We start from the raw sequence: 13,329 nt of genomic DNA on the forward strand, positions 1-13,329 counted from the left end.
TGTAAATCCCAAAACGTTACGCTCCATATTGTTGTACTGAATTATTGAGCTGCACACTGGTAGAGAACTGATTATGAAGGTTCAAGAGGAAGATGAATTTGCATAATCCACTTAAATATTCAGTTAGGGATGTATTGTATTTAAATATGGGCATCATATTACTGAATCAGATATATGCATTTTATGGATCTATACAAGACATAGAAAGTAATGTACTCAAATCATTGTATATTGAACTCTAATATTTATTTATTTAGTTGTTTGATGTGTATCTGATGTGTATTATTTAAAATATATAATTCATAATTAAAAATAAATGATTTTACTTAATTAAAACAATTTTTTCCACAGTTTGTTGTTAATAGTAAATATACAGATTCATTAGAGTGTTTAATGATTAAGGTCGTATCATGGCATTCAACTAGTCATGCATGTTCAGTGTTTGTGCACGTTTTTTTTTGTTTTTTTTTTTGTTTTTTTGCACAAGCTTTAAAGTGGTATTCATCACAGTGCCTGTATACCGAACACAATGATACACAGCCGTGTCCTCAAATTGCAGATTTTGTCCTTCAAGATACACTGTGCTTGTAGATGTGTCTCTGGAGATGGTGAACTTATTTTTCAGTGAATCCTTGTAGTCTGTGCTACCACCAGCTTGGATCATGCCAATGAACTCGAGGATCTTCCCCTTGAGCTTGTCTAATCCAGGAAGGTGCCTTGGAGCCATCACTGAGAGCATAACCTGATACTGTACAGGAAATGATAAAATATTCTCCGGGTTTTACTGAAAGTGAGCTTGGTTGGTTGTGTTCTACAGTGCTGCACACATCTGCAAATTAAGCACAAAAATATGTTCATTTTGAAATGGACCTTTTGGTTATTATGGTTGTGTCAATGGTAAACAGTTTAATACTGCTCAAAAAACCTTAAAGAATTGTACTCATAAGGCATGACAGACATCATTAGGAGTACAGACGGATAAAACATGATTTTATGAGTAGTTCTTCTTCTCTGCTTCGTGGGAACACAAGAAATATACAGAGCTAAGGATGGGCTGGGTATATAAATACTGGAGAATTTGCATATTGGTACAGTTCCCCTGCATGTGTACAGAGTGAATATTAAAGGGATAGTTCACCAAAAAATGAACATTTTCTCATCATTTAGTCACTCTCATGTCATCCCATATGATTTACTGTCCTCTGTTGAACAGAAAAGGTGGCTGCTTTTCCATACAAGGAAAATAAAAAGACAACATCTCCAAAATGACAAAATAAATAGCATTAAATTTATCATTAATGTAGTCATTACAAAAGAAAAAAAAAAAAAAAAAAAAAAATCATATAGGTTTGGAAAGAGATTTTATTGTTCTATAAAGTTAAAACTAATGATACAATGTTTTGCTTTTTGGTTATATTTTTGGTGAATTATTCCTTTAATGTGAAACTGTTACATACAGAAGGGAGCGGAGACACAGGTAAGGGTTAACAGGTTTATTTCTGGTAAAGCAGAGCGTGAGCAGAGTGCAGGTGAGTAATGGCAGATGATAAGGTCGATGAGCCGATGAACTGGAACTGATACTTGTCTGTGTGTTCTAGGAAGCGTGGATGCCGGGAGACGTGGAACAGACGAACACACAGGAGACGAGGAGACACAAGGGATCACTGAAGACAGGTAAGTAGTCAAGCAAAGGGAGTCCTGGAGGTAAGTAAACACTGGCATGTGTAAACGAGACCGGACAGTGACTGAGTGAACTGGCGTGTCTTTTATGTGGCTGTGGTGATGAGTGTGAATGAGCGTCAGGTGTAGCTTGTCAGTACTCAGGAGAGGGAGTGCGATGTGATTGGGTGAGTGTAGAGCCTGGCGTGTCTGTGACAGAAACAATCTGATTTTAAATGTCTCTTATGGGAGTTATTAGTTTTTAGTTTTTATTCATTTGTTGAGAGCTCCATCATTAAGAATTCCAGACAACTGCTGAAATTTAGAGACTGCTGTTTTTAAACTGACTTCAACACTTTTTTTAAGGATAAGAGAGAGTTAGAGAGAAAGATAGTATCAGAGTAATTTATTAATTTGAAAATAAATCATGTAAGTCACTGTACAAATGAAAAGATAAAATAAAATACATTAAAAGAAAAAAACAAACAAACAATAAATTAAAATACAGTCTGGCCCGTCATCTCCATTCTTCGCCCCTCCCCTTCTGGGTTTTTGAAATCTGACTGAAAACAAAGTAAATCTTGCACAGTAATACACCGCAGTGTCTTCAGTCTTCAGCTGATTCATGTGCAGAAAGAAATTGGAGCTGTCCTTAGATGCTGTGAACCTGCCCTGCACTGACTAAGCTGAGCCTGAGCCTGTTTGCTCATGCATGTGGACTAACAGAGTAGGTGTGCTCAAACAAAACTGCCAATTACTCATTTCTCCCAATTACAATTACTATCTATCTATCTATCTATCTATCTATCTTTGGCAAACAAATTTTGGTATTTTGTCATAAGCTATGCTAAAAGTCTGAAGGGTCTAATATTATGTCAACAAATAAACTTTATTATTGAAAATGTTTTCATTGAAGAGAGAGGTTCTTGTGCAGGTCCTGTGGCAGTTTGTGGTACAGTGTATCACGAGCACAATAATACACAGCTGTGTCTTCAGTGTTGAAGTTTTGTCCTGTTAAAATGACTGCGTTGCTGGAGGATTCAGATGAGAAACTGATCTTATTTTTCAGTGAATCTTTGACACCATTGGTACTGGAAGTATAGAAATATCCAATCCATTCCATCGGTTTTCCACTTGAATGTCTGATCCAGTTTGTATAGCCACCGCCTGAAGCTGAATATCCAGTGATCTTACAAGCGATGGTAAATGTTTCTCCTGGTTTTATTACCATGACAGGAGGCTGATTCAGCTCAATACAGAAAAGACCTACAATCATTAAAGCATTTTCAGTAATACAAATTGAATTTGATTTATTCGTTTTTTTGTGTTGAGCTGAGGATACTCACAGGGTGCAGTTGCCAAAACCAGCAGTATGGAAATGCAGTCCATGATTCTGGTTGTATTTTCACTGCACTGTGGCTCTGTAAAACACTAAGAGCCTTTATTATGTCTGTGTGCTCCTGTTTACATGAGAGAAGGCTGGAGATTTGCATTATGTAAAATGTATCTGTCAATAGTTCATGTGATAATTATTAACAATGATGCAAATTTAGTTGCCTGACATTGTGTTATTGATTTATAAAATAAAGTCTCAAAGAGAAGCAAGATACACGTGTTTATTCATATTTATAGTGTAAATATCTTTACAGTGTAAATATCGACAAATTCTATCAAAAGAAAACATCTAATGCACATATTAGCTTTTAAAAATGTATTGTTTGTAGGAACAGAGGACATGAGTTATGGAGAAACATGGACATTTAAGAAGAGGTTTTGTGAGTCATGTAAAACAAAGGATCTTTTTTAAGTCATGAGGATAGGTATCAATAGGACAATAAGCTGTAAACATATTTATGTATTGCATATATCTAATGCATAATTTGCAAGATCAGTGTAAATAGTATGCTTTAAATATATATATATATATATATATATATATATATTTAAAGTGTACTATTTACACTGATCTTGCAAATTATGCATATATAAATATATATATATGTATATATATATATATATATATATATATATATATATATATATATATTTACAGTTGTTACTTGTTAAAGAATTATTTGTATACCTGATCTTAACCATAAAAATTAGTTGTGTTGGTATAGTCATGTATTCAGTCATGTTAAATAATATTTTTGAATTAATTAACCAGTTAAGCTGCTGTGTATTTTGTTTTTGTACAGAGATGTGTCTTTTTTAGTCACATTGTGTATCTGGCACAGTAATATACAGCTGTGTCTTCAGTCTGAAAATTCTTTCCCTGTAGAAACACTGTGTTTTTGGATGTGTCCTGGGTGACAGATGGAGAATATGGTAGATGTCACATGTAAGGATCAACCAGTATTTGTCAGAAAGAGCTGCATCTCTTCTAATGTTGCTGTAGGCCTCTCAACAGCCTCCCTGACCAGTTTTATCTTTGTCTTCTTATCAATTTTGGAGGGACGGCTTGTTCTTGATAATGTCACTGTTGTGCCATAATTTTTCCACTTGTTGATAACGTCCTCACGGTGCTCCATGCTAGATATCTAATGCCTTGGTAATTTTTTTAGCCCTCACCTGAGCTGTAAATTTCAACAATGAGATCACATTGATGCTTCGTAAGCTCTTTGTGGCCCATGGCTCTTTTGGTAGCATGTAACCTAAAACATTAGAAAAATCTCACAAAAACTGCTCAGATTTATTTGGAGTTAGTCAATGTCATTTCTGGTGAAGACAGATGTGTATTTTTTCACATGAGCTGAACACAGCAACATAACCAATTATGCAATTATATTATACAAAATTGTTAATTAAGTTGTTAATTAACCACTGACTCAGACTCAGGGTGTACTCACACTAGGCACTCTGAACCGTGCCCGAGCGCGTTTGACCCCCAATGCCCGGTTCATTTGACTAGTGTGATCGCTCCAAACCGTGCCCGGGCGCGGTTCGTTTAGCAGGCCGTGGTCCGCTTGGAAGAGGTGGGCCAGAGCGCGGTTCAGTTGGGCTCGAGTGCGGTTCGCATGCAGTGTGAGCGCTAACTGTGCCTGAGCACAGAACAGCTGCTACTTTTGTGTGTACTACTGTCATCATTACGACGGCAAACATCTTTATTACTACTCTGATAGTACACTTAACAATTCATGTAATTAATTTGAGTGTATTTGGAATTATAACAGGTCTGCTTCTCACCTTTGATGAACAGGAATTGTAGTTTGCGAGTAAAGCTGCAAATTCCTCAATTAATGTCAGCTGCCTTTGTAATAATCCTCTGATATGTGCAAGTGAAAATCAATGCACGGCAATCGTGCTCGGGCTCGGTTCAAGGCAACTGCGCCTAGTGTGATTACACCCTCAGTCAGTGTCTGACACCAACAATATGAAAAATTAACAATTCAACATTAACATTTACAACAGTACACATGAATAAGTCTGATTGTCAACAGGTTTTCAAAAGCTCTTCTTACATTCTGTGAGAGCAAACATGACGATAAAACTCTCATTAGGGTATTAGTAGATGTAGGGGTAGTTGAATAAGGGGTTAAGGTTAGCAGAATAAGTTGACATGTTACAAAGTTACTTATAGTGGGTAGAATAAAGTCACAATAAAGTGTTAGTAGATATGAAGCAGACAGAAATCACATGAATAGTTTTTGTTCAGCCCTGCAGTTTTTTGTGTAACTGTGAATCTCTTGCACAGTAATAAACAGCTGTGTCTTCAGTCTTCAGGCTTTTCACCTCTAAATACAGCATGTTTTTGCTGGTGTCTTTTGTGATTGAGAACTGGCCTTGTAGAGACTGAGCAAAAATAGTACCAGTGCCAGTGTCAATACGGCCGATCCACTCCAGTCCTCTCCCTGGTTTCTGACGGATCCAGGCCATGTAGTAGCTGCTCATTGAGAATCCAGACACACTGCAGGACAGTCCATACAGCAGCATCTCCATTACAACAGAAAAACTGTCAAACTAAAAGGCAGTAAAACAGTTATAGGTTACACTGCAGCTGTTTTAGTCCCTGGACACATGCACTGACTGAAAGTTCAGCTTATAACATAATCTTTCAGGAGTCTGGGAGACTTTGCCCTTCCCACAAAATTATTTGCATCTTTGGAGGTTTTCAGACTTACATAGTAATTTAATGCAGTAATCTGAAAACAGTACCAGGGAAACAGTAGACAAGGGAAAAATCTTGACTATAACATTTGATAAGTGATAAAAGATATATTACTTTATCAGTGTACACCTTTGTTGTGTAATTTATTCATGGTGTGTTATTTGGTATTGATTCAGTGTTTCTGAGATGCAACCAGATCAAAGAGTCTGGCCGTGGTTGGTGGTAACAATCTACGGTGGAAAGATCAATTGTTTTTGGAAATTCACCAGCACTGCATTGATGGGTCATTTTTTAGATGTCTAATTTGTTTTTAGTATATTGTTGTTGTTTCTTCTCCTTTCTGGATTAGTATAACAGGGATTAGTGTGTCAGTTGTGGGCACAAGGAGTTAGTTTCAAGAGCTGGTTGTGGTTCCACATGTATCTTCCTTCTAGACTGGATTTACAGCTTATCAGGATGTATATCAAGCGTTAGCATCAGTTCTGGCAGGTCACGTCAGTCAAGCTCACATCAGCTGACTCGCAGGTGACTAACGTCTACCTATAGGAATACGACACCTATCACAGCATCCATATATAAGCTCTTCAGTATTATCAGCAGCTATCGCATTTCTCAAGAGCTAATTACCCTCTTCCATCCCCAGCTCCTCCTCTCTTCAGTCATGATTTGGCCTTATGATTCCCCTGGATTCCCCTTCAATTCTTGAAGTATGTGTACATGTTAAATTTTTGACATTAATTATATCTGCATATGTTGGTTCTGTTCTGTTTACCCTAAGCCGGTTATTGCTGCTCTCCCTGCTCTTATCCATACTATGCTGCATGAATGCGCAGGGAGTTCTTGCCCAGAACAGAACCGTACTGCCAATACAAACTCTATGCAGTTATCGATCATATTTGACGATAATGGTCCTGACAGAATTAAAGGATGCTGGATTTACAGGTGCACTTGCTGCATCATGGTGCGTATTAAGTTTAATATTTGAATTATTTTAATCATTTCTTCTTTTTGTTCAATTTGTTTTTTTAATAAGCTTTATCTTGACAATAATACATAATAGTAGAGGTAATAAATGATAGAAGGATCAGAAAAAAGAATCCAGTCAATTATTAATATAAGAAAATGTATGCTTCAGATTGAACAGATCTGCTTCAAACTGAGACATACTGTGGGAAACAGACGAGTCAGTATAGATTTACTGAGTTGAGCAATTTTGAAATAAAGAATCATTTTAAACTTAACAGTGTGGGATTTAATTTGGGATTACAAATTTAAGAATCTGTTTAAGATCTGCTGATCCAACATCCTGACATAACCTCACATGAAATACTAAGGTGAAGTATATTGTATTTAACATTTTGAGGTAAAGATAATGACAATTTAAGGAGATCAAGGCAGGCAGCCCAGGTGTCTGTAACATTAACCTTTTGTCTTCATGCACTTCTTGACCATTTGGCAGGACAAGCTCAAGATACAACGGTGCCTTTGTCTCTATGATAAAGTAAAGGTATGGGCGATACTGTCAGACTGAGTGGATTAGCACTTATGCATTTGAATGACACAGTTATGCTGATTAGATCATGGCTGGGAAATGTAGGGAATGGGCTGATTCCTGCACTTGCATGCTTTGTTTAGATTGTCTCCACCTCTACTCTATGTATCCCTCCCCCTTGAATGTATATGAACTACCAAGTACGCTGCCTTAGTTGGACTTGGATGACTACAGCGACGCACAGCGCGTTTCTCAATAAAGAGTAACTTCTGCCTGAAAGATATCCCAACGTCTCCTGGTCTCTGCTTCGACGAGGAAAAAGTTTCCTACACATCCTGGAATATGGCCATAATACATCTTAATACATGGTTGTTTAAGAAATGAAAAGCTACACACTCCATCTTTTAGGGTTAAAAGAAATATTGTCAAACATATAACATGCTAGAAAAATACAAATCACTGTACAATGATCCATCCATAGACTCTTAAAGTGTTAGTTCACCCAAAAATGAAAATTACCCCATGATTTACTCACCCTCAAGCCATCCTAGGTGTATATGACATTCTTCTTCCAGACGAATATAATCAGAGTTATATTAAATAATGTCCAGGGTAATCCATGCTTTATATTTTATTTAAAAAATGACAATAAAGATAATCAGTCTAATTATAGAAATGTCATCTTTCATTATTCAGCACATGAACAATTTACAGATCTCAACACAGCAGTACAGAAATATGATTTAGATGAAATGTCTTATACGTTTTTCCTTCTTAAATAAAAGGGCAAACATATCCTGTGGCACCTGTTGCATTGATCAAAGCTGATATTTTACAAATAAATAATTACATATACTGTTTACAAACACACTGTAATGGACCGGTGACTGTAATAAGTGCACAATGCAGGAGAATCAGAAAAGTAATTTAATAAATCCAACAGAAACACAGGAAAACACAGGAGTTACAATAATCCACAACCATGTCAAAAGTATTTACAATAGCAGACAATGAACTGAGGAAAACTCAGGACTTATATCCATGTGGAGTAATCAGGGAGAACAGAAACAGGTGTGATGAACTAATAAACAACCTAGGAGACTGACTAGGGAACTAAGGGTACATTTACACAACAACTATGTACTAAAAACAGAAAATTTTTCCCTTCTGTTTTTCGCGTACAGACGACGTCCCCGTTCCCTTGGATCCACAAAAATGACTAAAAATGCTGTATGCCAGGCCAGTAGTTGGCAATGTCACTTTGTAAAGAAAAACTATGCGTCTGTAGACTGAACACGTAATATGCATCCACATGACGTCACCGTTTTCACAAATTCGCATTTCTGTATTTTTAAGACAATTACTGTATCGTTTTCAAAAACTTGAAAAGTTGTCATCTAAATGAACGACCAAAACGCATAAAAAAAATAAATAAAAAAAAACATCTGTTTTTAGTTGAAAACGGTGTCATGTAAACGGCCCTTAAGGAAAAGGGGCACACAGAATCTAAACAGAAACAGAGCATTCATGTGACACACAAAGTCGAGAACAGATTTTGTGATGAAGCTACTCTAAGGCTGCTGCTGTATGAAGAATTATTTGTGTTTCTTCAGACTTTCAAAATTGTACAGTCTCTTTCTTGGTCAAGAAAACAAAAGTTTATTGAGTAATGCTCAAAACAGTCAGCTAAGACTGCTTGACAAGAGCGCCACCTCTTGTAAATACAAAAGTACATCTGGAGCATAAGTGAAGTCAACAGGAAAGGAAGAGGTTTTTGTATTGCTTTGACTCTGAACTCATTCACAGTGACTCTCTAGCACAGTAATACACAGCAGTGTCTTCAGTCTTGAGGCTGTTCATCTGCAGGTACAGTTGACTGCTGGAGTCATCTCTGGACACTGTGAACCTTCCCTGGACTGACTGGGAATAGTAGATCGGAGTACTGGATGTGCTGATGTATGCAATCCATTCCAGTCCTTTACCGTGACCCTGTCTCACCACAGCTGCACTGTAGCTGCTGAAAGTAAATCCAGAGGTGGTACAGACCAGCTGAAAAGATTCACCAGGTCTTTTTATCACAGCTTGAGACTGAGTGAAGGTCTGACAATGAATATCTGTGGAAGAGAGGAAAAAAACTGAAAAGTCAGAAGGATGTAAAGCTAAAAAAAAAAATCCTGTTGTAGTGGGCTTTCTAAAATTATTTATAAATATATTATTGTTATTTATAAATTAACAAACCATGTAAAAATAGTAATATCAGGAGTGAACTGATCATTGTTGTCATTGCTGATTGATTCTCCTCTACAGGATCCACATACAGTCAGTGAACACAGACACAGAAATATACTGCACAGTTTTGCATAAACTCCTCCTCCAGTCTGTCAATACTTGTTACTTTTGTGTATGAAAAAAAAAACAGACATTTGTAAAAACAAATTAAAGAAAACCATAATCATAATGAAAGACCACAATGGTAATAATATCTCTGAATTTAAATCATTACTCAAAACTCACTTGTTTTCTGAATGTTATACTTTCATCATTGTCTACTCGTATTATCTCGTCCTTGTTAAATGTACATTGTAAAGTGTCCTTGAGCCCTGTAAAGGCGCTATATAAATAAAACTTATTATTATTATTATTATTATTATGGTACTAGATAAAAAAAAAAAAAATTGTTAAGCAGCTTTAGTTGCCTCTTTTGAGCATCACTCAATAAACTTTTATTTTATGGTTAAGCTACTCCGAGACTGCTGATTTAATGTGTTAAAGTGTTAGTTTACCCAAAAATGAAAATTCTGTCATTTATTACTCACCCTCATTTCGTTCCACACCCGTAAGACCTTCGTTCATCTTCAGAACACAAATTAAGATATTTTTGATAAAATCCAATGGCTTAGTGAAGCCTGCATTGCCAACAAAATAATTAACACTTTCAGGTGCCCAGAAAGTTACTAAAGACATATTTAAATCAGTTCATGTGACTACAGTGGTTCAACCTTAATGTTATGAAGCAACAAGAATACTTTTTGTGTGCCAAAAAAAAAAAAAACACCACAAAATAACGACTTTATTCAACGATATCTAGTGATGGGCGATTTCAAACCACTGCTTCATGAAGTTTCGAAGCTTTTCAAATCTTTTGTTTCAATTCAGTGGTTCAGAGCGTGTATCAAAGTCACTCCCCCCAGTGGTGAACCATTGAAATTTTGAAACACTTATGACGTAACAAAGCCTCGTTTACTGAAATCACGTGACTTTGGCAGTTTCGTAACTATTTGTGTCTGGATCTCGCTGCTTTGATATGTTCATTAAAGGTAAGTGCAAGCACGTGTTTGGAACAACATGTTAGTCTATACTCAGATTTACTCAGTTAAGTTTTCCTCTATTTTTTTAAGGCGAGAAGCAAAATGAATGAGGGAGACAGCGTGGAAGCTCAGAAGTACAGTCGGCGTGCATGTAGGACCAACACAGTGGCCGTGATCGTGACAATCATTGCTCTAACCATCTTCTTAGTCTTTGTGGGTCTTGGAATATTCCATAATTTATTTGGGCATCCCTCAGCAGTGTCTCATAATTTTGCCAATTTTTTTTCTCTGAAATATCTTTCCACATAGAAGGTGACGTTCTCGTGACCTTGCGCAACGTCCCCTAAAAGTTCTCTAAAGGTGACGAAAATTCTGAACCTTTACAGAACATTAGGGACGTTCCTAAAATGTCCTCTTTTGGTAATGAAAGTGCTGCAGTTCAAGGTTCCTTATATGACTTTAGGGGGACGTTCCATTTTGGTTAATTTTATGGTCACATAAGAATGTTACAAAGAGGACATTTGGGACATTAACAGAACGTTCCCACAAGGTCCTCTGTTGGTCATTTAATAACGTTCCTGATATGACATTAGGGGGACGTTCTCTTTTGTTTATTTTATGATTGCATGAGAACGTTACAAAGAGGACATTTGGGAAGTTTACAGAACGTCATATAGTAAAAGTCCCCTAAACATTCCCAGAATGTCCTGAATGTCCCCCACCCCTTAAAAGAACTCCACATTGTGACCGTTTCTGAACGTTCTGGGAGCGTTACCAGGTGACAGGTTAGATGTTGATGTTTTATAGAAAATAATACATTTTGAAGTCACCGTTATGGAGGTGAGCATTTGCTTTAGGTGGGCTCTTGATATTTTGACATCAGATTCTCTCTGGTTGTTTTAACTGTGTTTTCAAAACATGCTTGTTACAGCAGAAATTGCAAGAAAACTTCCGAGCACATGAATTTGGTTATTCAATGAGGGCGATTCACTGATCTTTTCCAGAGTTTAAACTTTGAGTGTGTTAACTTTTCTTTTTAATGAAAATTCATTATACTGTGTTTTAGACTCAGACATCATGAATCAGCGTATGAACCTCAACAATGGTGACAATAATAATAAAAAAAAAAATCTTTTTTTGTGACTTCAGTAGCTTGTTTTGTGAGGCTCAGAGTTAATCTGTTTATCGGAAAATTTTGTCACCATTGTTGAGGTTCATACACTGAATCTTGATATCTGTGTGTGTCTACGTGATGCCAGAACAATATCTGCATAATGATATAAAAACTTACAAAATATCAAAGCAGAACAGGATTTTATGCAGTATTATAGAACTACAATAACATGAAAGAAATATGATGTTCAGAAATCACTGAGAAAGGCTGCTGTATGACACAATAAGCAAACAAATTCATCTGATCAGTTCTTTTTTTTTTTTTTCCTCACAGTTTTTTTGTTTGTAATAAATGTGCTTTAGAAACACACAGCTACAACAATTGGAGAAAAATTTCAAGGGTCAGGAGCCCAACTAAAGTAAGCGCTTTACCTTCATAACGTATCCATAAATAAGGGCCCTGTTAGTGTTTAATGTTCTGTTTCTGTTGTGAGTTTTGTGAGGTTACATTGTACTGAATTGTACTACTAGGCAACGTCCTTAACACCAGTGGGGACATTCTGAGAATGTTCTGGGAACATAAAATTTCTAGTAGAGAAGACAGAAATATGAATGAAATATTTGCGCATTTAAAAATAAATATATTTCTGTTTTAACTTTTACTAAAAAATTTCAAAGATTAAAAAATATACCATCATTTTTTGATGATGGAATGCAATCTGGAACTGAACTATTTGTGTGGTGAGTGACAATGTTGTTTTTGAACAAGGCAGTAACTGCTCTGTGTCACTGTGACTCTCTGGCGCAGTAATACACAGCTGTGTCCTCAGTCTGCATATTCTGTCCTTGTAGAGTCACTGTACTGCTGGAAGTGTCTCTGCTAACTTGATATCTACTTTTCAGTTTATCACTGTAATATGTGTTACCGCTACCACATATCTCTCCAACCCATTCCAGAGCTTTTCCTGCAGTCTGTCGTATCCAGTGAGTGCAGTAGCTGCTGTCAGTCAATGAATATCCAGAGATCTTACAGGACAGTGTCAAAACCTGACCAGGCCTTAAGACCATAGAATCAGTCTGAGTCAGTTCAACACAGTGGACACCTGAGGAAAAATAACATGATCTGACATGTCAGAGACATGGAAAAATTTACTATAACCATAAACAGGAAATTTTTATTATGAATTATTTCTGTAAAAACTATGGAGACTTACGAGAGACAGCTGCTAGCAGCAGAAACAACCAGAGAGATGAGGAGACCATGGTTTGAGAAGTGTGAGAGCAAGCTGTTTCTTTTCATCTTAATACTCAAATAAAAAGGAGGAAGAGAAATATTTGCATACAGCTCTGCATATGCAACCAAGAGTACCTACATATTTTGAATTTGTATTATGAGCCCTTTTTTTCACATTTTTTTTTAAGAAGACAATGTTGGCAGTAATGATGGATGTACTATAAATTGTATTCTGTCAAGGGTTCTGAAAGGGAGGACCCAGACAAAGAATAAGTGGGGGGTGATATTTATTAATGCATAGCATAAGAAAGGGTGAGGCAGGAACAGTCCAAACAGAAGGGCCGACAATAAACAATAGCAGGACAGCTAAGGGTGACTGCTGGAACCAGCTCTGGAAGTCAACAGGTCGAAGAAC

At 36.6% G+C, this 13,329-nt stretch overlaps 2 long non-coding RNA genes across 2 annotated transcripts; both read right to left on the minus strand.

Annotated features, from left to right (window-relative positions):
* Positions 1-2,617: 2,617 nt before the first annotated feature.
* LOC127509632 (uncharacterized) lies at positions 2,618-4,860 on the minus strand. Its single transcript, XR_007929297.1, has 3 exons — positions 4,846-4,860; positions 3,006-3,119; positions 2,618-2,925 (listed from the first exon to the last, which is right to left on the minus strand). It is a non-coding gene; the product is annotated as an uncharacterized LOC127509632 (long non-coding RNA).
* Positions 4,861-9,071: 4,211 nt separating this feature from the next.
* On the minus strand, positions 9,072-10,589 carry LOC127509644 (uncharacterized). Its single transcript, XR_007929329.1, has 2 exons — positions 9,498-10,589; positions 9,072-9,373 (listed from the first exon to the last, which is right to left on the minus strand). It is a non-coding gene; the product is annotated as an uncharacterized LOC127509644 (long non-coding RNA).
* Positions 10,590-13,329: the final 2,740 nt, after the last annotated feature.

The sequence above is a fragment of the Ctenopharyngodon idella genome, chromosome 3 (assembly GCF_019924925.1).
Source record: "Ctenopharyngodon idella isolate HZGC_01 chromosome 3, HZGC01, whole genome shotgun sequence".
Taxonomy (NCBI): domain Eukaryota; kingdom Metazoa; phylum Chordata; class Actinopteri; order Cypriniformes; family Xenocyprididae; genus Ctenopharyngodon; species Ctenopharyngodon idella.